We start from the raw sequence: 24,204 nt of genomic DNA on the forward strand, positions 1-24,204 counted from the left end.
AATCACCTGAGTTCAGGAGTTTGAGATCAGCCTGGCCAATATGGTGAAACCCCGTCTCTACTAAAAATTAAAAAAAAATTAGCCGAGCATGGTGGTGGGCGCTTGTAATTCCACCTACTCGGGAGGCTGAAGCTAGAGAATCGCGTGAACCTGGGAGGCGGAGGTTGCAGTGAGCCGAGATCGCACCATTGCACTCCAGCCTGGTCAAGCCTCAGGCCTGTTTATCCAAGATGCTTTTAGTCTCAAAAAAAAAAAAAGGTTTCAGCCTCATAAAGTGGTCGTGAGGATTAAATAAGAATGCATGTAAATTGCTTGATATGATTCCAGGACAGAATAAATGCTCAATAATGTGTCAGATCAGTTAATTATCTTGCTGAAAGATGCACAGCAAGTAGGTGACAGTGTCACCTCCCTAATATGAGTTTATGCCCTCCTACAGCTTCAACTGCCACCCATGTGAATATGATTCACAGATTTCTAGCTCAGCACTCTTCTCTCACTTTCAAACCCTGATCTCCAGTTGGCTATCTGACCTCACGTAGATGTTTTTGTTTTGTTTTTGAGAGACAGGGTCTCATTCTGTGGCCCAGGCTGGAGGGCAATAGTGCAAACACAGCTCACTGCAGCCTCGATCTCCTGGGCTCAAGCAGTCCTTCCCACCTCAGCCTCCTGAGTAACTGGGACCGCAGGGATGTGGCAACGTGTGTGTGTGTGTGTGTGTGTGTGTGTGTGTGTATGTGTGTAGAGATGGGATCTCCTTATGTTGTCCATGCTGGTCTCAAACTCCTGGGCTCAAGTGATCTTCCTGCCTCAGCCTCCCAAAGTATTGGGATTACAGTTGTGTGCCACCATGCCCAGCTACTTAGATGTTTTAAAGGCACTTTGCATTAATTTTCTGTTTCTGCTGTAACAAATTACCATAAACTTAGTAGCTTAAAACAACACAAATTTATTCTCGTACAGTTCTGTAAACCAGAAATCTAAAATCAGTCTCACTGGACTAAAGTCAAGGTGTCATTTGGATTGGTTGCTTCCAGAGGCTCTGCAGGGAGATTGTTTTTCTTGTCTTTTTCAGCTTTTAGAAGTTGCCTGCATTCCTTGGCTCCTTCCTCACATCATTCCAGCCAACTTCCATCCTTACAATGGATTACTTTCCTGTAATAGCTATGGTCAAATGGGCAGCTGAAGATGATGATGAAGATGATCTTGACACCGAGAAGCAGAAGACCAATGAAGATGACCAGACAGCAAAAAAGGATAAGTTAAAAGAAGGTAAAAGAAAGCCACTCGTACTTGCTGTCTCCGTATCTAAAGGTGGTCACCTTCCAGTAGAGAGGCCCACCCACTGCAGACAGTGCCACCGAAAGTGACATGCAGTTTCTACCACCCATCCAAAACTGTAACGTGAATCTGCAACAGGAGAGGAAAGAAGAACCAAAACTTCCAAGGCCTTGCATTTTTTCTTAAAAGCATTTTTTTTTTTTTTTTTTTTTTTTTGAGATGGAGTCTCACTCTATTGCCTGGAGTGCAGTGGCACAATCTCGGCTCACTGCAGCCTCTGACTCCCGGGTTTAAGCAATTCTCTGCCTCAGCCTCCCAAGTAGCTGGGATTACAGGCGCATGCCACCACATCGGCTAATTTTTGTATTTTTAGGAGAGACGGGGTTTCACCATGTTGGCCAGGCTGGTCTTGAACTCCTGACCTCGTGATCCACCTGCCTCGGCCTCCCAAAGTGCTGGGATTACAGGCGTGAGCCACTGCACCCAGCCAAGAGCATTTTTTTAAAAGAAAAATTGGTCTATATTTTTTGTTTCTACTTTATATCTTTGTACATATTTTTAGAGTTCAGGCATTTTTCATAATCTTGGATGACCAAAGCAGCTTTCAGAGTGTTCTTTGCCCAACTTCTGACTTTACTTGTAGTGTGACCATGTTCATTAGAATCTCAAAGGAGGAAGAAAAGAAAAAACAAACATGTAAAAAATGTAAAAATAGATCAGGCGAGGTGGTTCACAGCTGTAAGCCCAGCACTTTGAGAGGCTGAGGCAGGTGGATCACCTGAGGTCAGGAGCTCAAGACCAGCCTGGCCAACATGGTGAAACCCTATCTCTACTAAATATACAAAAATTAGCCAGGTGTGGTGGCGGGTGCCTGTAGTCCCAGCTACTCAGGAGGCTGAGGCAGGAGAATTGCTGGAATCTGGGAGGCAGAGGTTGCAGTGAGCCGAGATCGCACCACTGCACTCCAGCCTGGGTGACAGAGTGAGACTATCTGAAAAAAAGCAAAAACAGGCCAGGCATGGTGGCTCATGCTGTGATCCCAGCACTTTGGTAGGCCTAGACAGGTGGATCACTTGAGGTCAGGGGTTCGAGACCAGCCTAGCCAACATGGTGAAAACCCGTCTCTACTGAAAATACAAAAATTAGCCAGGCGTGGTGGCGGGTGCCTGTAATCCCAGCTATGTGGGAGGCTGAGGCATGAGAATTGCTTGAACTCGGGAGGCGGAAGTTGCAGTGAGCAGAGGTCATGCCATTGCACTCCAGCCTGGGTGACAGAGTAAGACTTTGTCTCGAAAATAAATAAATGCAAAAACAACAAATCTTATTTTTTCAGCCCGTTTATGTGTGAAACAATGTTGTCCAACAATAAACAGGAATCTTATTTTTTTGAGGTTTTTTCCCCTAACTTCATTTCTAGTGAATTTTCTGAGTTCTAACAAAAAATGGTAGAGACAGTTGTCATGAATCGTACCCCTTTTCTCATTCTTTCTGCTTTAGACTTGAACATGAGGCATAAAGTTAGACTCAGCTGTAAGGAAAAACTGCCTCATGCTGGCCCTGACATCATTGAGCTAATAAACAAATCCCTCTACCTCCAGACTTATTATGTGAGGAAACACACACACACACACACACACACACACACACACACACACGTGTTACCAAAACACCACAGGTTCCGATCTAGTTCCTGTTGCTTGCTTCACAGAAAGCCAGTCACTGAGATGATTATTGCCAAGGAATAAGGCTTTAATCAGGTGCTGCAGAGAAACAGATGGGAGATGAATCTCAAACTTGGGTCCCTGACTGACTAAAACTAGGTTTATATAGCAGGAAAGAAATGTAATAATGTGTTAAAAAAAAAAAAAAAAAAAGGAACTCGGGAGGAATAAGGAACCAATCATGATGAATGAGGGGCCTGGCATCTCGTTGTCTGGATGCTGTGATCCGGTGAGTTTCAGTTCTTTGATACTTTTTTTGAGAGACCTGAAGGTCATTTCCTGAGGAAGGAACTCAGATAAATATAACTTTCCAGCTTTAAGACCAGAAGGGTTAATTTCTATGTTTGCCCAAAAAAAACTAAGGTACTATTGGGTCAGGTTCACACACGCCCACACCACCCTTAGGTATTTAAGCCACAGTTGGTCAGGTTACCTGTTCTTCCAGCAAAAGCACTTCTCACTGCTCTTGCCAGGTCCTGTCTATTTAACCTCCTAGATGTCTCTCACATTCATGCATTCCTCTTCACCCACCTTTGCCACTCTAGGCACAATGACCTGCTTTCAGCCTTTGGTACATGCCATGTTCCCTCCTGTCACTGCCCTTTATACACGCCCTTCCTTCTGTCTGGAATGTTCTTCCTTCTCCCCTTAGGCTAGTTAGCTCTTCATCCTTTGGCTCTTATAGCAAGCACTGCTTCCCCAAGACAACCTTCCCCAACCTCCCCTTATCCTACCCTGGGCACCTGTCAGCTGGATGCAATTTTACACTATGTGTGTGATTATCTAATTATCTCACTAGTTATTCACTCCATGAGGACAGGGACCTTTTCTGTTTTATTCATTATTGTAGCAGCAGCAACCCACATAGCAGCTGACACAACAGATACGCTCTATATTTGTTGAGTGACATGAATGTCTAAAATAGGATTCCAACCCAGTCTCTCCTACCTGCTTATCCCCAGTAGCTGGGACTACAGGCATGGCATGTGCCACCATGCCTCTTTGGTTCAGCTTTAAAAAATAAAAGAATTGGCCACATGCGGTGGCTCACACCTGTAATCCCAGCACTTTGGGAGGCTGAGGCAGGTAGATCACAAGGTCAGGAGTTCGAGACCAGCTTGGCCAACATGGCAAAACCCCATCTCTACTAAAAATACAAAAATTATAAAGACGTGGTGGCAGGCACCTGCAATCCCAGCTACTTAGGAGGCTGAGGCAGGAGAATTGCTTGAAACCGGAAGGCAGAAGTTTCAGTGAGCCAAGATCATGCCACTGGACTCCAGCCTAGGTGAAAGAGCAAAACTGTCTCAAAAAAAAAAGAAGAATGAAAACAAGTCTCTAGGCAATCAGAACCCACAGAGCAGCTGCAGTTTGTGAGATCATCAAAATCTGGACACTCTCCCTTTCAAAGAAACTTAGAGTGGTCAGGAAAGCTTTCCAGTCACCAGCAATGGCCAGGAACTGGAGTAGAATGGACTGATTTCGTAGAAAGAAAAGAGGCCAGGTCACATGGTTTATGAAACACTTCAACAATCTGCTCAGATTTTTCAGCTTGAAGACCCCTATGAAACTGACAGTGGCCCTTTTCTGCAATGAGTATATTTAAGACGGGGAGAAATTGCAGAAAGGGGCCGATGCCAGTTTTATAGGGTCTTCAAGATTATGATTAGTTGAATAAGTTATGTTTTTAGACTTCGGGATGATTGTTTATATTGTCACTTGGAGGGTAATTAAATTCAGAAAGAAACAGGTCAGGTGTGGTGGCTCATCCCTGTAATCCCAGCATTTTGGGAGGCTGAGGTGGGAGGATCGCTTGAGCTCAGGAGTTCCACACCAGTCTGGCCAACATAGCAAAAAGTTGTCTCTACTAAAAATAAAAATTAAAACATTAGCCAGGCATGATGATGCCTGAGTAGCTGGGACCACAGGTACGTGCCACCTGAGTAGCTGGGACCACAGGTATGTGCCACCTGAGTAGCTGGGGCCACAGGTACCTGAGTAGCTGGGACCACAGGTACGTGCCACCACACCTGGCTAATTTTTAAATTTTTTTTGTAGAGATGGGTCTTGCCATGTTGTCCAGGCTGGTCTTGAACTCCCAGCCTCAAGCGATCCTCCCTCCTTGGCCTCCCAAAGTGCTGGGATTACAAGTGTGAGCCACTGTGCCTTGCCAACATCTAAGATCTTTCTTTTTTTTTTTTTTTTTTTTTTTTTGAGACAGTCTCACTTTGTAGCCCAGGCTGGAGTTCAGTGGCACGATCTCCGCTCACTGCAACCTTTGCCTCCCGGGTTCAAGTGATTCTCCTGCCTCAGCCTCCCGAGGCAGGATTACAGATGTGCACCACCACGCACCACGCCCGGCTAATTTTTTGTATTTTTAGTAGAGACGTTTCACCATGTTGGCCAGGCTGGGCTTGAGCTCATGACCTCAAGTGATCTGCCCGCCTCAGCCTCCCAAAGTGCTAGGATTATAGGTGTGAGCCACCACACCCGGCACAACAACTAAGATCTTTCTTCCCCCCTCCGGAGTAGCTAGGACTATAGGTGCACTAACACACCTGGCTAATTTTTGTGTTTTTTGTAGAATCGAGGTTTCGCCATGTCGCCCAGGCTGGTCTCAAGCTCCTGGGCTCAAGCAATCTGCCTGCCTCAGCCTCCCAAAGTGCTGAGATTACAGTCTTGAGCTGCTGCGCCCAGCCCGAATCCCTCTTTATCAGCATCAGATCATGTCAATATCAATTTTATATAGACCATTAATATCAACCAGGAGAAGGATGAAAGCAAAATGTTCTAAGAGCAAAGTCTAAGAGTCTCGCTCTGTCAACCAGGCTGGAGTGCAGTGGCGCGATCTTGGCTCACTGCAACCTCCGCCTCCCGGGTTCAAGCGATTCTCCCGCCTCAGCCTCCCAAGTAGCTGGGATTACAGGCGAGTGCCACCACGCCCAGCTAATTTTTGTATTTTTTTAGAGACAGGGTTTCACCATGTTGGCCAGGCTGGAAAACTAAGATCTTAATTTGAGTGCCAAAGGATGTCCCACAGCTTCTTTCCTATATTTTGTTATTGGGGTGGGGCCAGGACACATAGTTCAGTAATCTTTGCTTTTAAGCGTTCTGAGGTAACTTAAAAGATGGCAAAAAAAAAAAAAAAAAAAAAGCCAGGTATAACACACAGAACCTTCAATTTCATTGTTGCCAAGCTCCATGTGAACTAGGATATGAATAGTAACAATGATTCAATTATTATTAATAGCATACACTTACTATACCAAACACTGGGTGAAGTGTGATACATAAGTCATCTCATTTATGTAAACATTATGAGGAAATAGAGCACTGGAGAGTTAAGGAACTCATTCGGGTACTCACTGCTGGTGAGTGATGCAGCCAGGATTCAACCCAGCCCATCGGATGCCAGCATCTGCATCTATAACCATTACACTGTTTCTTTCTTCAAGCTCCCAATTTGTGTTCTGAGGAGAGACTAAATAAGGAAAAGAAATAAATCTCTTCCCCTATTTAGCCACTAGACCTTTGTCCATGACTTGGAAGTGTTTGCTGTGGAGTTTCCTATCTCATCTTTTTTTTTTTTTTTTTGAGATGGAGTCTCGCTCTGTCTCCCAGGCTGGAGTGCAGTGGCATGATCTCGGCTCACTGCAATCTCCTTCTGGGCCCAAGCGATTCTCTTGCCTCAGTCTTCCCGGTAGGATTACAGGCTCCCGCCCCCCACGCCTGGCTAATTTTTGTATTTTTAGTAGAGACGAGGTTTCACTATGTTGGTCAGGCTGGTCTGGAACTCCTGACCTCAAGTGATCCTCCCCCCTCGGTGTCCCAAAGTGCTGGGATTACAGGCATGAGCCACTGCACCCAGCCTCCTATCTTGTCTTCATGAGTGTTCACAATTTTGTGGTGCGCTGATCAGAAGCCCAGAGGAATCTAGACTTTATTGAGGTGCACCTTGGTATTTGAATCCCCCTCTCTCTCTTTTTATTTTTATTTTTTGGTGGGGTTGGAGGGTGGGGGAAGATAGAGTCTCACTCTGTTACCCAGGCCAAAGTGCAGTGGGCACAGCTCACTGCAGCCTTGACCTCACAGGCTTAAATCATCCTCCCACCTCAGCCTCCGGAGTAGCTAGGACTATAGGTGCACCACCACACCTGGCTAATTTTTGTATTTTTTGTAGAATTGAGGTTTCGCCATGTTGCCCAGGCTGGTCTCAAACTCCTGGGCTCAAGCAATCTGCCCGCCTCGGCCTCCCAAAGTGCTGAGATTACAGTCATGAGCTACTGTGCCCAGCCCGAATCCCTCTTTATCAGCATCAGATCATGTCAATTCCAATTTTATATAGACCATTAATATCAACCAGGAGAAGGATGAAAGCAAAATGTTCTAAGAGCAAAGGGACTGCTGATTATCATCAAGTGACCCTATCTCACAGGAAGAAAATGTGGATGACATTTTATGACCAACAGCATTGTTTATTTAACCTTGGAGCACAATAGAGAAAAACTTTTGACTCCAACACCCAGTCCCTGAAGGCAGAAGTCTGAAATACCCTCTCAATTCTGTTTATGGCCTTAAAGCATTTGTCTTAGCCTATATTCTCCCCAAAGCAGGGCCTGAGACAAAGGCTTATGTGTGAGTTGTTTAATTTGCTGTGGTGATCTCAGGAAGCAGGAGCTATACTTGCAGAGAATGAAATAGGGAGTTCAAATATAAGGAGAAGATATTAACCACTACTGAGGACAACTGATTGCTCAAGCGTGGGAGACCTTCTGAGAGACCATATAAAATGCATTTAAGGACTGTCTTGCTCAGGGGAAGAGAGGGAGAAAAGGTTATTCATCAGTTTCCCTCTCCCATTGGTCAAGACTGGCCCTAGGGAACATTTATGTTTTCTGTAAATGAGTGCTAAGTGGACTCCCACAGACATCAGGCATGGCAGCTCAAAGAGACTGGAAGGCAGAAAATGAAAGAAATGAGACGGGCCTGAGGCCAGGCATTTTCAGGTTACATCTTCATGAAGATGGTCATTGCTGCACAATGGCTGGAATAAGAGGTGAGACTGACAAGATATGAAGTGGGACATGAGAGGTGTTTGACATAGTCCAACCCTTGCACCATTGAAGCCCACTTATGCCTTCGTGTAAATTTAATTTGTCGTACGGTAGTCTTCAGTATGGCAGCTGGCTGCATTCTCTGCAAACACTTGATAATCCAAGCAAATTAGTGAAACAAGTTATAATACCTGCTGCTAGAGTTGATCCCCAAAGCTGTAATTGGTATTCGTTATCTGCTTCTTCTGCCACTCAATCTAGATTTCTCTTATTCTCATCCAGCACTTTGGCTGGCCTGGATTTCTTGCTTGGTGGTAGGACTATGACTGTCCCTGAAATCCTTATGATTGCCTTACCCTTGATATGATCATGATTACTACAAATAGCCTGTTCATCATTACCACTGGATTTGTTCCTGAGCTGACACTTAACTGAGCCTTACCAGAACATTCCATCATCATCTGCCGGGTTCTGTTTTATTGCGGAAGCCATAGAGGTGATCTGAATAGAGATATAATGGGCATAAACAGGCTTGCGTCCTCTAAGTCTGTTCTGTTGGTGTTAATCTCTGCAGTTCTTTCCGGGATGCAATATTGCTTCTACTGATAGGGGCGGTGAAGTGTCTGGGTAACTTCAAGGGCTTCTACTTGGCCCTTTCTGCTACAGACTCTTACTCGGCCGGATGTGGTGGCTCACACCTGTAATTCCAGCACTTTGGGAGGCCAAGGTGGGCAGATCACTTGAGGTCAGGAGTTCGAGACCAGCCTGGCCAACGTGGTGAAACCCCATCTCTACTAACATTAGAGATTACAAAAATTAGCCGTGCGTGGTGGTGGCATGCCTGTAATTCCAGCTACTTGGGAGGCTGAGGCAGGAGAATTGATTGAACCCAGGAGGCGGAGGTTGCAGTGAGCCAGGATCAAGCCATTGTACTCCAGCCTGGGTTACAGAGCAAGACTCTGTCTCCAAAAAAAAAAAAAAAAAAAAAAAATGATTCTTACTCCTCAGGTCAGAAAAACAACACAAGAATTCTAATATCTGCTAAATATATATCTGCCGATCTCTACTTCCAGAAACTGGAGAATTAACCACAGGGTGGGTCCGTAAATGCATAGAACCAATGTCAAATGCACTTGGGCTAGAAGTCATTTTATCACTTGGCTTTCATCATTCAAATTCATCATCTAAAAATGGGGGGCTGCATGCGGTGCCTCACACCTGTAATTCCAGCATTTTGGGAGGCTGAGGTGGGTGGATCATCTGAGGTGAGGAGTTCAAGACTCATCCTGGCCAACAATGCAAAACCCTGTCTGCACTAAAAATACAAACATTAGCCAGTCGTGGTGGCGGGCATTTGTAGTCCCAGCTACTCGGGAGGCTGAGGCAGGAGAATCACTTGAGCCTGGGAGACGGAGGTTGCAGTGAGCCGAGATTGTGCCACTTCACTCCAGCCTGGGCGACAGAGCGAGACTCCCTGTCAATAAATAAATAAATAAATAAAAATGGGGGTGACGGTTCTTATCACATAGGGTTTTTGTGAGGATTAAATGGTATGTGTAAACACCGAAACAGCTGTTGACACACAGGTGTTCAAGAAATAGTACTGTGATAGGACATTTTTCTACAGAAATCCTGACTCCCACTTTGGATGATTTCCTTGAATCCTGAATTTTTTGAATTCCCCAAATTGTCCTCCATGGTACTACATAGTCATTAAGAACAAAGATTTAGGAGCCAGATCACTGGGGTTTTGAATCTTGGCTCTACCAGTCACTAGCTCTTGGATGCTGGGCAAGTGGTTTAATTTATCTGTGATTCAATTTCTTTATCTATAAAATGAGAAAAATTATATATCTCACAGTATTGTTTTGATAATTGAGTTATTATATGGAAAACATCTAGAATTGCCTGGCACATAGTAAGCAGAATGTAACTGTTGGCTATTATTATTATTATTTTATTGTTATTTTTTGAGACAGGGTCTCACTCTGTTGCCCAGACTGGAGTGCAGTGGTGAGATCATGGCTTGCTGTAGCCTCAACCTCCCACCCTCAAGTGATCCTCCCACCTCAGCCTCCCAAGTAGCTGGGACTACAGGTGCATGCCACCACACCCAACTAATTTTTGTATATTTGTAGAGACAGGGTTTCACCATGTTGCCCAGGCTGGTCTTGAATCCTGGGCTCAAACAATCCACACACTTTGGCCTCCCAAAGTGCTGGGATTACAGGTGTAAGCCACCATGCCTGGCCTATTATTATTATTAATTGGCCAACACTACCACCTAGAATTTCTTACTACCTGGCTTTTTTTCCCCCATCTGTTGCTTAGCTACATATATCTCCCCTCTCTTCTCTTTCTCCTTCCAAATCATAAAAGGTTACAGCCTGCTGGTGGCCATTTTGACAGGCTGGGAAGCGGAGGCTCCAGTTAGAAGCCAGAAACAGGCTTTTCCTCTCCTTCCAAATCATACCTGGGGACTCAGCTTTTCTGGGAAACATAATAATAGAAACATTTACCCAGCACTTACTTAGTGCGTTGTGCTAAATTCTTTCCATGGATGAACTCTTAATTTTCACAACAATCTTATAAGGCAGATATAAACATTATGCCCACTTTACAGATAGGGAAAATTGCAGTTTCAGAGAGACATAACAACTTACCTAAGGTCACGTTCTAGAAATTGGTAGAGTTGGGATTTGAGCCCAGGTGTGTGAGATTCCCTAACCTATTCTAACCATAAGAATATGGCGTTGCGTAGTAGTAAATTTGTGCACTCTAGCATCAGACTGTGTTCACATTGCTGGACTCACAGCTGTGACTTACTACTGCCTTGCCTTCCTAAGTGGCTCCTGAAAATATTTGGCCTTTCCATTGGAGATGGAGACAAATGTGGGCAGTAATGTTTTTAAATAGAGTTTTCCCCAGTACCCAACATAGAACCTGCCACAGAGCAGATGCCTCATAAACATTGGCTCAAAAAATAAATATATTCAAGACACTATTGTAGGCACTGTGTGGGTTACAAAGGCAGTTGATTGATTGAATGTCCCTTCCTTCAAGGAACTTGCAGACACGGAGAAGCTAACAGGTGCTTTAAATCACTATAATAGGAGGAATGTGCTAAAAGCTTCTATATAGAAACAAAAATATTTCTATAAAAACAAAGAAGAGGGAGAGAGTAATTAAGTTGGAGGGGTTCTCTAAGGTTTTCCGGATAAATTATTATTTGAGATGGTCTTCAAGGAAATGTTACAGAGCCGAACTGGGTCTACTTGCCTGGTGCGGTAAAACCAGATGCAGACATCGAGGTTTTTGCAATGATAGAAAGGATGGCATTTATTGTAGGGCACCAAGCAGGGAGAAATGGGTCAGCTTATGCTTAAGACCTGAATTCCCTCATGGCTTGCAGGTAAGAGTTTTGTTTTTTGTTTTTTTTTTTTTTTTTTTTAGATGGAGTCTCACTCTGTCACCCAGGCTGGAGTGCAGTGGCGCCATCTGGGCTCACTGCAAGCTCCGCCTCCCGGGTTCACGCCATTCTCCTGCCTCAGCCTCCCGAGTAGCTGGGACTACAGGCACCTGCCACCACGCCCAGCTAATTTTTGTATTTTTAGTAGAGACGGGGTTTCACTGCGTTGGCCAGGATGGTCTCGATCTCCTGACCCTGTGATCTGCCCGCCTCGGCCTCCCAAAGTGCTGGGATTACAGGTGTGAGCCACCGCGCCTGGCTGCAGGTAAGAGTTTTTAAAGGCAGGGGGTAAATTTCAGGAAAGTAGGAGCTACAGGCAAAATCATAGCAGGATATCTTGAAACAAAGCAGGATGTCTGGGTCATAGGTAGGTTTAAAGATCTGATTTGCAATTGGTTAAGGAAGAGAAGCTTTGTTTAAAAAAATTTGGGGTCGGCCAGGTGCAGTGGCTCATGCCTGTAATCCCAGCACTTTGGAAGGCCAAGGCGGGAAGATCACCTGAGATCAGGAGTTCAAGACCAGCCTGGCCAACATGGTGAAACCCCGTCTCTACCAAAAATACAAAAATTAGCCAGGCATGGTGGCAGCACGCCTATAATTCCAGCTACTCAAGAGGCCGAGGCAGGAGAATCGCTTGAACCCAGTATGCAGAGGTTGCAGTTAGCCAAGACCATGCCATTGCACTCCAGCCTGGGTGATAAGAGAGAAACTCCATCTCAAAAAAAAAAAAAAAAAATTGAGATCATGGCTGGGCACAGTGGCTCATGCCTGTAGTCCTAGCACTTTGGGAGGTCAAGTCAGGAAGATCACTTGAGGCCAGGAGTTCAAGGCCAGCCAGCCTGGGCAACAATTTAGTGAGACCTCCATCTCTACAAAAAGTAAAAAAAAAATTAGCCAGGTATGGTGGTACAGGCCTGTAGTCCCAGCTACTCAGGAGGCTGAGGTGAGAGGATAGCTTGAGCCCAGGAATTTGAAGCTGTAGTGAGCTATGTTTATGCCACTGTACTCCAGTCTGGGCAAAACAGCAAGACCCTATCTTTAAAACAAAACAAAAAAATTGAGGTCAGTAGAAAAATGTTAACTGGGCCGGGCGCGGTGGCTCATGCCTGTAATCCCAGCACTTTGGGAGGCCAAGGTGGGTGGATCACCTGAGGTCAGAAGTTTGAGACCAGGATGGCCAACATGGTGAAACCCCATCTCTACTAAAAATATAAAAAAATTAGCCGGGCATGATGGTAGGAGCCTGTAATCCCGGCTACTTGGGAGGCTGAGGCAGGAGAATTGCTTGAACCCAGGAGATGGAGGTTGCAGTGAGCTGACACAGTGCCCCTGCACTCCAGCCTGGGCAAAAGAATAAGACTCTGTCTCCAAAAAAATAAAAAAGAAGAAAAATGTTAACTGGTTAGGGGGAGTGACTTTCTCCAAGCCTCTCAGGAAGAAAGAACAAAGGGCAACAGTTTTGCCTTCACTTCTCCCTTACCTGGGGTACCTGTTTGGTGGGGATCCCCAGTGGGGGTCTGAGCCTGTGAAAGAGAACTCAGGGACATAAGATATGATCTTTAGTTTCTATAGAGAAAGCAAACATTTTGGGACAGTAACTTCTTTAGCTATTGTTTTCAGCCATTATTACTTTCTTAAAAAAAAAATTTTTTTTTTTAAAGTTTAAAATAAAGACGAGTTCTTGAACTACTATGTTGCCCCAGCTGATCTTGAACTCCTGGGCTTAAGTGAGCCTTGGCCTCCCATAGTGCTGGGATCACAGGTGTGAGCCACTGCACCAGGCCTATTACCTTCTTGTTTAACAAGTTACTTATTTACTGCCCATGGCTAGCTAGGTGCTTAGAATTTCTCTTGAAGGAACTCAGGATTTTATTTCCATGCCTGGAATAGTCTGCAGGCCCCTAAAAAAGGGGATCCCTGCTCCATCTCAGAAAGGTAACATTTTTAGGATGGAGCAACTAAAAGAGATTTAAAAAATACAGTCATGCTGGGAATTTTTACTTTCTGCTGCAGGTGTTGGATTCAATGAAGGGATTCACATGGGGGGAGGTGTGTTTTATCAGGCTCACTCTGGCACCTGGTAGGGAGACCAGTCCTCTGAAGCCAGATGGCCTTAGATTCAAACCCCACCAGCGTAATTTATTCAAAAATCTGCAGGCCAGGCCAGCAGCCTGGGTGACAGAATGAGACTCTGCCTCTTAAAATTTATTTACCCTGTGATTTCAGGAATGTGTCAGTCAGGATTCTACCTGAGAAAAAGGACTGGTACTATATATGTAGATATTTAGTGCAAGGAATTGGCTTTTGTGCTCGCCAGGGCTGGTTTGGCAAGTAAAAAATCTGCAAGGGCAGGCCAGCAGGCTGGAAACTCAGGCAGGAGTGGAAGCAGCAATCCACAGTAAGTTTCTTCCCCAAGGAAGACTTCAGTTTGCTCTTCAGGCCTTTACACTGATTGGATGAGGCACACCCAGATTATTGAAGATAGTCTCTTATTCAAAAGTCAACTGACTGTACATGTTAATCACATCTACAAAATACCTTCACAGCAACACCTAGATTCATGTTTGATTAATAAGGTGGGTACTATATCCTAGCCATATTGGCACATAAAACTAAACTTCACGGCCGGACTTAGTGGCTCACGCCTGTAATCCCAGCACTTTGGGAGGCCGAGACGGCCGGATTGCTTGAGTCTAGGAGTTGGAGTCCACCCTGAGCAACATGGCAAAACGCTATCATTACAAAAAATTTAAAAAACTAGCCAGGTCAGGTGGCGGGAGCCTGTAATCCCAGCTACCCAGGAAGCTTGAGCCCTGGCTGCCGAGGCTGCAGTGAGCCAAGATCGCGTCACTGCACTCCAGCCTGAGTAAAAGAGTGAGGCCCTGTCTCAAAAACAGACAATCAAAAAACTAAACTAAACTAACCTTCACTTAATTTCTTCAAGTTTGTTTCCTCAGCTATAAAATTGAGATACTGATCCTTACGTCCTATATGAAAATGCACATTAGGTAGCAGAACTTTCCATGAAGCAGAGCAACGGGGCTTAACAGGTCTTAGCGCTCAGTCTACAGGAATCAGTGGGGAGGCCTTTGCAACACTTTAGAGGAGCAGGGTTTGGTTTGAATAAGAATATATTTTTCCAGGCCGGGCGCGGTGGCTCACACTTGTAATCCCAGCACTTTGGGAGGCCGAGGCGGGCGGATCACGAGGTCAGGAGATCGAGACCACGGTGAAACCCCGTCTCTACTAAAAATACAAAAAAATTAGCCGGGCGTGGTGGCGGGTGCTTGTAGTCCCAGCTACTCGGAGAGGCTGAGGCAGGAGAATGGCGTGAACCTGGCAGGTGGAGCTTGCAGTGAGCCAAGATTGCGCCACTACACTCCAGCCTGGGCGACAGAGTGAGACTCCGTCTCAAAAAAAAAAAGAATATATTTTTCCAACCTGGATACTTTGTAATATAAGCACATGGGGGGCGGGGAAACAGTTCAAACTGGCAATCAATGAAGAGGTAGTCTGTCTTACTCTAGGCCTTTGCCTCAGAAGTAATCATTGCTGATAGTTTCTATTTTTCCAGAATTTTGTTCTATATGCATGCATGCTCAGTGCCTAATCACACTCAGCCTTTTGTCCCTTTGCACTTTGCTTTTTAAATTTAACAGTATGTCCTGGAGAATGTTCCATTTCAGCATGTACAAATCTACTTCTTTTAAAAAATGGCTGCAAAGGGCTGGGCGTGGTGGCTCACGCCTGTAATCCTGGCACTTTGGGAGGCCAAGGCAGGCGGATTGCCTGAGCTCAGGAGTTTGAGACCAGTCTGGGCAACACAGCGAAACCCCATCTCTACTAAAATACAACAATAACAACAACAAAATTAGCCGGGTGTGGCAGCCTGTGCCTGTAGTCCCACCTACTCGAGAGGCTGAGGCAGGAGAATTACTTGAACCCAGGAGGTGGAGGTTGTAGCTAGCTGAGATCATGCCACTGCACTCCAGCCTGGGTGACAGAGCGAGACTCTGTCTCTTAAAAAAAAAAATGGCTGCAAAGTATTCCATTGTGTCGTTAAATACTAATTTACTTATTTAATAAGTTCTTAACTAATGGTAATTTAGGTTACCAACTTCTTTGCTATTATAAATAATACAAGGGTAAACATCTTTGTACATACATGTTTGCGTAATGTGTAAGAAGAGATGTAAGATAAATTTCGAGAACTGGAAATACTGCATTAAAGGGTTTGTACATTTAAAATGTCAATGTATAGTGCCAATTTATCTTTCAAAGAGATTGCATTAGTTTATACCCAACCAATAGTATACGAGAGTGCTGTTTCCCCATGCCCTTATGAACACTGCCACCTTGGATTTAAACCTACTTGTTTTCCTTTAAAATACCAAAATGGGCATTTGAAAAAAATAGGCATGATTTTTTCCTTGGCAAGAGCTGTATTTTGTTTGAATTTGATCTTTCTGATAGCAGACCTAGGCCTTGTGCCCTGTCCTGTGGTCCCACCTCTGAGGAGCTGGGCAGATGACCTGACCACAGGATTCAATCAGAATAGCTCCAGGTCACCAGGCAAAAGGGTAGGCCAGACCGGGGCCTGTGCCCAGCCTGATGATGGAAATGCAGACAAGCTAAGTTCTATAATAGAACACAGAGCCATTGCCGGGAAACCACAAATTGCTGACTTGCTCCTGCAAACAATCAATATTCAGAAGCTGAGTCCAGGAATTCTAACGATGCATCCTGCACAAAAGGCTGAGTGGGGGAGGATGTGCTTTTAGAAGAAAACCCAGCACCAGAAGCCCTGGTGCTGCTTCTTAGAGAGCCACCAAGAAGGCCCTTGGTCCCATCACCATGCCCTCTGACAATCCCAGAACCCTAGGCTCTCGGAGCCAGAGTAGATCTGGGAAATTATCCTGCCCTGAGAGAGTCCAGGCAAAGAATCAAGGGAGTTCCAAGCAGCAAGTGCTCACTTTGGTGGCATAGTGCAGGGCAGTGTAGTGGCTACACTTGGGCTCAAATCCTGACTCAGTCATCAGGTCTCTGACCTTGGACGCATTGCTTCACATCTCTCAGCCTCAGTTTTCTCATCTATAGAATGAAGATAATAACACCTATCTCAGAAGGTCGTTGTGAAGATGCAACTGAATAATTATGTTTGTAAATAATTTAGCATGGCAACTGGCTTTTTGTAAGGTCGTAATAAATTATTATTAATATTCTTTTTTTTTTTTTTGAGACAGAGTCTCCCTCTGTTACCCAGGTTGGAGTGCAGTGGCGCTATCTAGGCTTGAATCCTTCTGGGTTCAAGTGATTCTTCGGTCTCAGCCTCCCAAGTAGCTGGGACTACAGGCATACACTAGCACACCCAGCAAAGTTTTTGTATTTTTAGTAGTGATGTGGTTTCGCCATGCTGGCCAGGCTGGTCTCAAACTCCTGAGCTCAAGTGATCCACTGACCTTGGCCTCTCAAAGTGCTGAGATTACAGGTGTGAGCCACCACGCCTGGCCTATATTGTTATTAATAAACAATATGATATCAGGAGTGGGGACTAAGGAGAGGCCATTCGCACTAGACCTTGAAGAATTTGGAAGATTTGGTAATTAGGATGATTAAAGGGATGAAGTTCCTGTGCAAAGGTTCTCTTCTCGTGTCTCTCCTGGCCTGACCAGGAGGCATGCTGGGGTCTCAGCAGTAGACCACTGCAGAGGAGGGTGGGTATAGGTAGGGGATAATTCCACTGCAGAACATGTCAAATAGTCCTTGCTTGAATGGTATCTACAGTGAAATTTGCATCTGGGTTCCAAATTCATCCCCATATCCTCCCGTCTCAGCCTTCCAAAGTTCTGAGATTACAGGCGTGAGCCACTGTGCCTAGCCTCCATCCACATTTGAATGCAGGCTCCATCAGGGCAGGCCCCTTTACTGTTAAAATTCTGCATGATGATGAAGGGCACATGCCTGCACGGATTTGCTCCACTCTGTTCCACCTCGGCTTCTTCCCTCCCTCAACAACGCCTGGCATCCCTACTCTGGGGCCATTACTTAAAGGCAGGATATGGCTCCAATTTAGCACCATTATCCCCAGGGCCAGATAGACAATAATTGGATTGAATCAATATAACATACAAAACTCTTCATAATCTGGGTTCAGTATATTTTTTTAGCCATTCTCTTAGCCTAGACTCCAGCTAGTCTCTAGCATAGACTACATAGAATATTGGTAACATTGGGCTGGGGGTGGTGGCTCATGCCTGTAATCTCAGCACTTTGGGAGGCTGAGGTGGGTGGATCACTTGAGGCCAGGAGTTCAAGACAAGCCTGGCCAACATGGTGAAACCCTGTCTCTACTAAAAATACAAAAAGTAGCCAGGCATGGTGGTGCATGCCTGTAGTCCCAGCTACTTGGGAGGCTGGGGCAGGAGAATAGCTTGAACCCAGGAGGCGGAGGTTGCAGTGAGCCAAGATCGTACCACTGCACTCCAGCCTGGGCAACAGAGCAAGACTCTCTCTCACAAAATAAAAACACAGCAAACAAAAGAATAATGGTAATATTGATCATCATCATTCACTGAGTGTGTCCCAGTCATTCTTCTAGCACTTTACTTGCATTAATTCACTGAATCCTTACAGAACCCTATCAGTTAAGTATTATTATTATCTCCATTGGGCTGGTGAGAAAATTAGACCCAGAAAGGTGAAACAAATTCCTGATAGAGCAAGGACTTGAAGCTAGGTGGTCTGCCTGGACCCTGAACCATTCCCAGCCACTCCTCTGTGTTGCCTCTGTTGCAGAGTGGCTTTGCTCTTTCAAGTCGCTGAGCCTCTGCTCTGCTGCAATGCCCTTCCCCAACTTCTGGCTCTAGCAAACTCTACTTGCCCTTTGAAGCACAGCCCAGATACTGCATCCCTGACCCCACCTGCTGCTCCAACCAGGGGAAGGAGGTTGTCCCTATCTCCACTTTGTTCCCCTTACAAGTTGCTCCCAGCCCTGGATGGGAAGGTCATCTGAAACAGGACCCTGACTCACGCCTCAGTATCCCCAGTCCTCAGCAGAGTGCTTGTCTGTGGGTCTTTCATTCGTGTTTTCAACAAACATGAATGAGTTGAATGAGTAACTCCACTGCTTCACACACAAGGAAACAAATCCAAAGAGGCAGAGGGACCTGTCCATATCACACAGCCAGTGAAAGAAAGAGCTGAGGCCAGATTCCAGGGCTCCTGACACCCAGCCCTGCTCTCTCTCACACCATCCCAACTGTGTGTGGAATGTTTGGAAAAGCTTTCATTCATCTTTGAGCCTTTCTTAATTCTGTCTTACATTTATTTCATCCCAAAGAGGACTTCTTTGAGTCCTCTCCCAGGGTGCTGGTGGGAGAGTGAATTTTGGCTCATCTTGTCTGAAGTCATGAGGCAACAGGGAAAAACAGACAAACAATCCTGGGATGTGTTTTACTGACCCGGTCCTCAAAACAGCAGAACAAAACACTCCACACTCAAGCTGGGGCTGCTAGCCAGCAGGGCACTGAGTGAAGCTGGACAGAATTCACCAGGGATCCTCCTCCCTTTTGCTTAAAATGGTGGGGCCTTTAGAGAGGAAGTGTTTTCTGGTTTGTCCGAATTTTCTTTTTTTTTCCTTTTTTTTTTTTTTTTTTTGAGATGGAGTCCCACTCTGCTTCCCAAACTAGAGTGCAGTGGTGTGATCTCAGCTCACTGCAATCTCCGCCTCCTGGGTTCAAGCAATTCTCCTGCCTCAGCCTCCTGAGTAGCTGGGATTACAGGTGTGCACCACCACACCTGGCTAATTTTCATTTTTTTTAGTAGAGATGGGGTTTTACCATGTTGGCCAGGCTGGTCTCGAACTCCTGACCTCAGGTGATCCACCTGCCTCAGCCTTCCAAAGTACTGGGATTACAGGCTTGAGCCACTGTGCCTGGCCCTTTTTTTTCTTTTTCTTTCTTTTTGATGGTCTCGCTCTATCACCCAGGCTGGAGTGCAGTGGCACAATCACGGCTCATTCCCACCTCAGCCTCCTGGGCCCAAATGATCCTCCCACCTCACTCGTGTAGCTGGGACCACAGGTGTGCACCACCATGCCTGGATAATTTTTAAATTTTTTGTAGAGATGAGGTCTCCCTATGTCACCCAGGCTGATCTCAAACTCCTAAGCTCAAAGAATCCTCCCTCCTCTACCTCCCAAAATGCTGGGATTACAGGCCTGAGCCACCACACCTGGCCAATGATGATTACTTGTTCATGATGTCCTTTATGGCTGGAATGGCCTTCCTCACCTTGTCTGCCTAGGAAACTTTTACTTATCCATCATAAGGGTATTCTCCTTGGCAAGGCATCTCTGACCATCCTGTTTCCCCTCAGTGTGGTCCCTGGTTCTCTCAGCTCTCTCACCCCTTTTACCTTTGCCCCTCTAACACAACCTGGTCTATGTTGAAATTGTTTACTTGCCCATCTTCCCTAGTAGGTGATGCCAGTTAAGAGGATAGGCTCAGGTCTGTGCCTATCATTGCCTGCGCCATGGAGACTCAGGAACTGGCTTCTACATCCCTAGATTAGGAGCACTAGGAGGTTGGGAGAAGAGGAGCTTTGCAGGGCTGGGGGCTGCACAGCTCCTGGGAGCACCAATCATATCATATGCTATTACTTTGTTTGAATGGAGCCCCTGGAGCTGTGCAGCTTGGTAGCTCTGGGCTTCTGCATGAGACAGACTTGGTCTTGAATCTTAGCTCTGCCACATTCTGGCTTCACTCCTTGGACCATTTAATCTGTTTAGGCCTCAGTGTCTTCACTTGTCACTGACTGTTATGATTGTGACCTCTCAGATTGTTGTCAAGATTAAATGAGATGATGCACACAACGATCCCGATGGTGCCTGGCCAGTGGTAGTTGTAACCCAGTACCGGATTTTTAATGACAAGATTCATACCAGGGCTGAGCATCAGACTATGGGGTTGCCTTGGTAGTGTAAGAGGCAGAAAGGTGATGTGAAGAGGCAGAAAGAACAGTGCTCTAGGAGACAAGAACCCTGGATACAAGGGCTGTGTGTGTGTGTGCATGTGTGTGTGGGGTGTGTGCATGTGTGTGTGTGTTTTCTCTGCCCTACCATTGTGGTCCATCTTCCCCTCTGTCCCAGGCCCATCCTGGTTTTGTACTCCATACTCAGCTGGAAAAATTTGAGGCAGAGGAGCAGCTAGGAACCCATCTAGGGTGGCCAGGCCTACCCGGGTGCTGGGAAGCAGGAGTGCCCTTGAGCAGTGGCACTGCTTTGGGCTGGAGCCGTGAGGCCTTCTCTGTGGTGGGGGTCATGGTTTGGAGCATGGGCTCTGGAGCCAACAGCCTGGGTGCAAAATCCCTCTTAGCCCCTTCCTCACTGTTCTACCTGTCTGTGCCTCAGCTTCCTCACTGGATTAGTTCGCTAGGGCTGCTGTAACAAAGTGCCACAGCCTGGGTGGCTCAAACAGCAGAAGTCATTTCACACAGTTCTGGAGGCTAGGAGTGTGAGATCAAGGTGTTGGCAGGATTGGTGTCTAGTGAGGGTGTCTCTCCTCGGCTTGCAGATGGCTGGCCTTGTGGTTCTATTTTCGCTATCGGTGAAATAAGGGACAGTGAGCTCAGAAGGAAGTGAACTTCTAGGGTCTAAATAGCCCAGGTGGAACAGTGCACAGACCTGCAGTGACACTGCCCAGCTGGCCAATAGTGGACTGTGTTTCATCCTAGACAATTTCAAGACACAAGGTTGTTTTATGTTCTATTAATGCCATATAAGAATAAATGCTATAAATTGTAATTGTAAGACACCATCAATTGTTAAGTCTCACCCTGATCTCAGAGATGCTGAAATTTGAAAAAAATATATGTTGTGTCTTAGAATTGATGAAAGACAATAGGTCCCGTTTCTTAGCTTTTGGCAGTGAGGATCCACTGAGGTGGAGGGGCGGGCAGGCCGTGTGCCTGGGGCCGCAGAAGCTGGCTGCTCTCCAGTATCAGCGTCCACGCAGGAGGTGGAATGGTGAAGCACCATCCCAGTCGAGGCTCCTCACTTGAAAACTGGCTAAATCCACGGCTGGGAAACAGATCCCAAAAGCTGCACAGGTCCCACTTGAGCTTTTTGGTGGGCCTTGTAAAATGAGCCCATCGCGTGGGTGTCTGACAGACCTGGGTTCTTGCTCTAAAGCTGCTACTCACCAACCAAGAAATTGAAAGAAGAAAGGCTCCAAAGTGCAAAGAGGGGCCAGGCATGGTGGCTTATGCCTGTAATCCCTCCGAGGTGTGTGGATCACTGGAGCCCAGGAGTTCGAGACCAGCCTGGGCACTATGGTGAAACCTCATCTCTACAAAAAAAAAAAAAAGAAGAAGAAGAAGAAGAAAATTAGCCAGGTGTGGTGGCACACACCAGTAGTCCCAGCTATTCTGGAGGCTGAGGCGGGAGGATCTCTTGAGCCCAGGAGGTCGAGGCTTCAGTGAGCCATGATCATGATGCCACTGCACTCCAGCCTGGGTGACAGAATGAGGCCCTGTCTCAATAAGTAAATAGAAGTGCAAAGAGGGCTTTGCCAAACGTTGCATGCACAAGATGGTGTGTGTGAGAGAGAGGGCTGGGAGTCAGGGGTCCTGGGGTTCAGTTTTGGCTTTTCCCTCCCTGGCTGTGGACTGGGCCGGGTCCCTCTGCCTCTCTGGACCTGTTTCCTCGTGGGTAAAGCAATTGAGTTCAGTCATTCATCCAACAAATGTGAACTGGGGGCCCCTTCTAGGTGGTGTGCTGAGCACTGGGGGTATACGGGGTGAGATGTGGTCCCCGCTCCAGGAGAGCTCCGTCCAGTGTGGAGAGCAAGGAGTGAAGAGACCAGAGAGGAGGCAGCCAGGCATTCTCCATGCACTGTGTCCTTTAATCCTCATCACCACCTTATGTGATGGGTAACACAGGCATTTTTATCCCCATTTCAGAGATGCAGTCAGGGAGACTGAGAAAGATGGTGCTGCTTACCAAGGCAGGGCCAGGGTTTGGACCTGTTCTGCGTGACCTAAAGCCAGTTCTCTTTCCTCTTCACCTTGGATGGTCAGTCAGAAGTTTCCTTCTAGCACAGCATTCTCAGATTCTATGCTGAAAAACAGCCTGTGAATGTCACATTCTGACAGGCTTCTACAAGATACCCCTCACTTAGCAACCAGGTAAGGGAGAGCCTCTCTCTGCTCGGGAATGGTGGGGCCAGGGGTGGGGGTGCAGGGTGGCTCAGCTTGTCTAACCTGGCTTGTCTTCTAAGAAGGTGATAAGCACCATGTTTCAGGGGAGTGAGCCTCCCCCTCACAAAAGCTTTCCATCTACACTCATGGGCATGTCAGTGGTGTGACATGCCATCTGAGTGACTCCACTTTGCCTGGTCATTTTATGCCCAGCAGCTCTTAATGCAGTCCAGCAATTCATACTGGAAAATACAGAAATCAAGGGACTGCTCCATCAGTGAGCATTATGTTCACAGGTTCGTGTCACAGGAAGAAGGGGCGGGAGAAGATGCTGGGGGCCAGTCCTTAGTCTGAAGCCTCCATGGCAGCCCCATCAAGGGATTTTTTGGTCTCTGTTTGCATATTTCCCCGATAGGAAGATCATGCTTCCTTTCAGCTCTGGCTAGAAGAGACTTCTAGCTGGTAGAGCCCAACAATACCTTGCACATTTTGCCGAGGAAGCACTCAGGCTAAGGACAGTGAAGTGATTTGCTCTGCGTTGCCTGGTGTGACAGTGGAAAGCCTGGGTCAGAGTCTTGGCACTGGGAAGCCTGGTTCTGTCCTTGACCTCATAGTTGAGTGGAAATAATCCCAAAGGAGGATTTAGGCTGGGTTCTTGCCTCAACCACCAATTAAATTGATGTTTAATTCAATTTAATATCAGCCAAGGCCTACTATGTGCCAGGCACTATACTTACACCTAATGTGACCACCTCCCTGAACCCTAGTTTCCCATCTATGAAAAAAAATACCTCCTGTGCATCTTCTCTCAGAGCCCTGTTATGAGGATGAAATGAAGACAAGGAAGTAAAGTGCTTTGTAAACTGTAAAGTGCTGTGTCCATTGAGGCACTGTTGCTAAAGCTGGTCATCCTATCTCTGGTCCACTCTGCCTGGGGCGGACTTCCCACTTAGCACTGGCCACCATATTTGAATTTGTTTATCTGCTCCTCACCCCCACCAGAGTTCCCAGGGGAGGAATGTTCGGGGTTTGTATTTGATTTCCCAGAGCCTCGCCCTGGGCCTGGCACATGGCAGGTGCTTAACAGTATTTATGAATGTCTTAGTCCATTCAGGCTGCTATAACAAAATGCCATAAACTGGGTAGCAGAAATGTACTTCCCACAGTTCTGGAGGCTGGGAAGTCCAAGTCCAAGATCAGGGACAGGCAGATTTGGTGTCTGGTGAAGCCTTGTTTCCTGCTTCATACATAGCTGTCTGTCTTCCCTGTGTCCTCATGGGGTAGAAAGGGCAAGGGAACCCTCTGGGGTCCCTTTTTTTTGAGATGGAGTTTCACTCTTGTGCAATGGTGTGATCTTAGCTCACCCCAACCTCTGCCTCCCGGGTTCGAGCGATTCTCCCGCCTCATCCTCCTGAGTAGCTGGCATTACAGGCATGTGCCACCACCCCTGGCTAATTTTGTATTTTTAGTAGAGATGGGGTTT

General features: G+C 46.3%; 1 long non-coding RNA gene across 1 annotated transcript; it reads right to left on the reverse strand.

The window, feature by feature from the left end:
* Positions 1–1,177: 1,177 nt before the first annotated feature.
* On the reverse strand, positions 1,178–22,620 carry LOC131384594 (uncharacterized). The gene is made up of 3 exons (XR_009215599.1): positions 22,525–22,620; positions 2,944–3,041; positions 1,178–1,205 (listed from the first exon to the last, which is right to left on the reverse strand). It is a non-coding gene; the product is annotated as an uncharacterized LOC131384594 (long non-coding RNA).
* Positions 22,621–24,204: the final 1,584 nt, after the last annotated feature.

Source organism: Hylobates moloch, unplaced genomic scaffold (assembly GCF_009828535.3).
Source record: "Hylobates moloch isolate HMO894 unplaced genomic scaffold, HMol_V3 SCAFFOLD_11, whole genome shotgun sequence".
Classification (NCBI taxonomy): Eukaryota; Metazoa; Chordata; class Mammalia; order Primates; family Hylobatidae; genus Hylobates; species Hylobates moloch.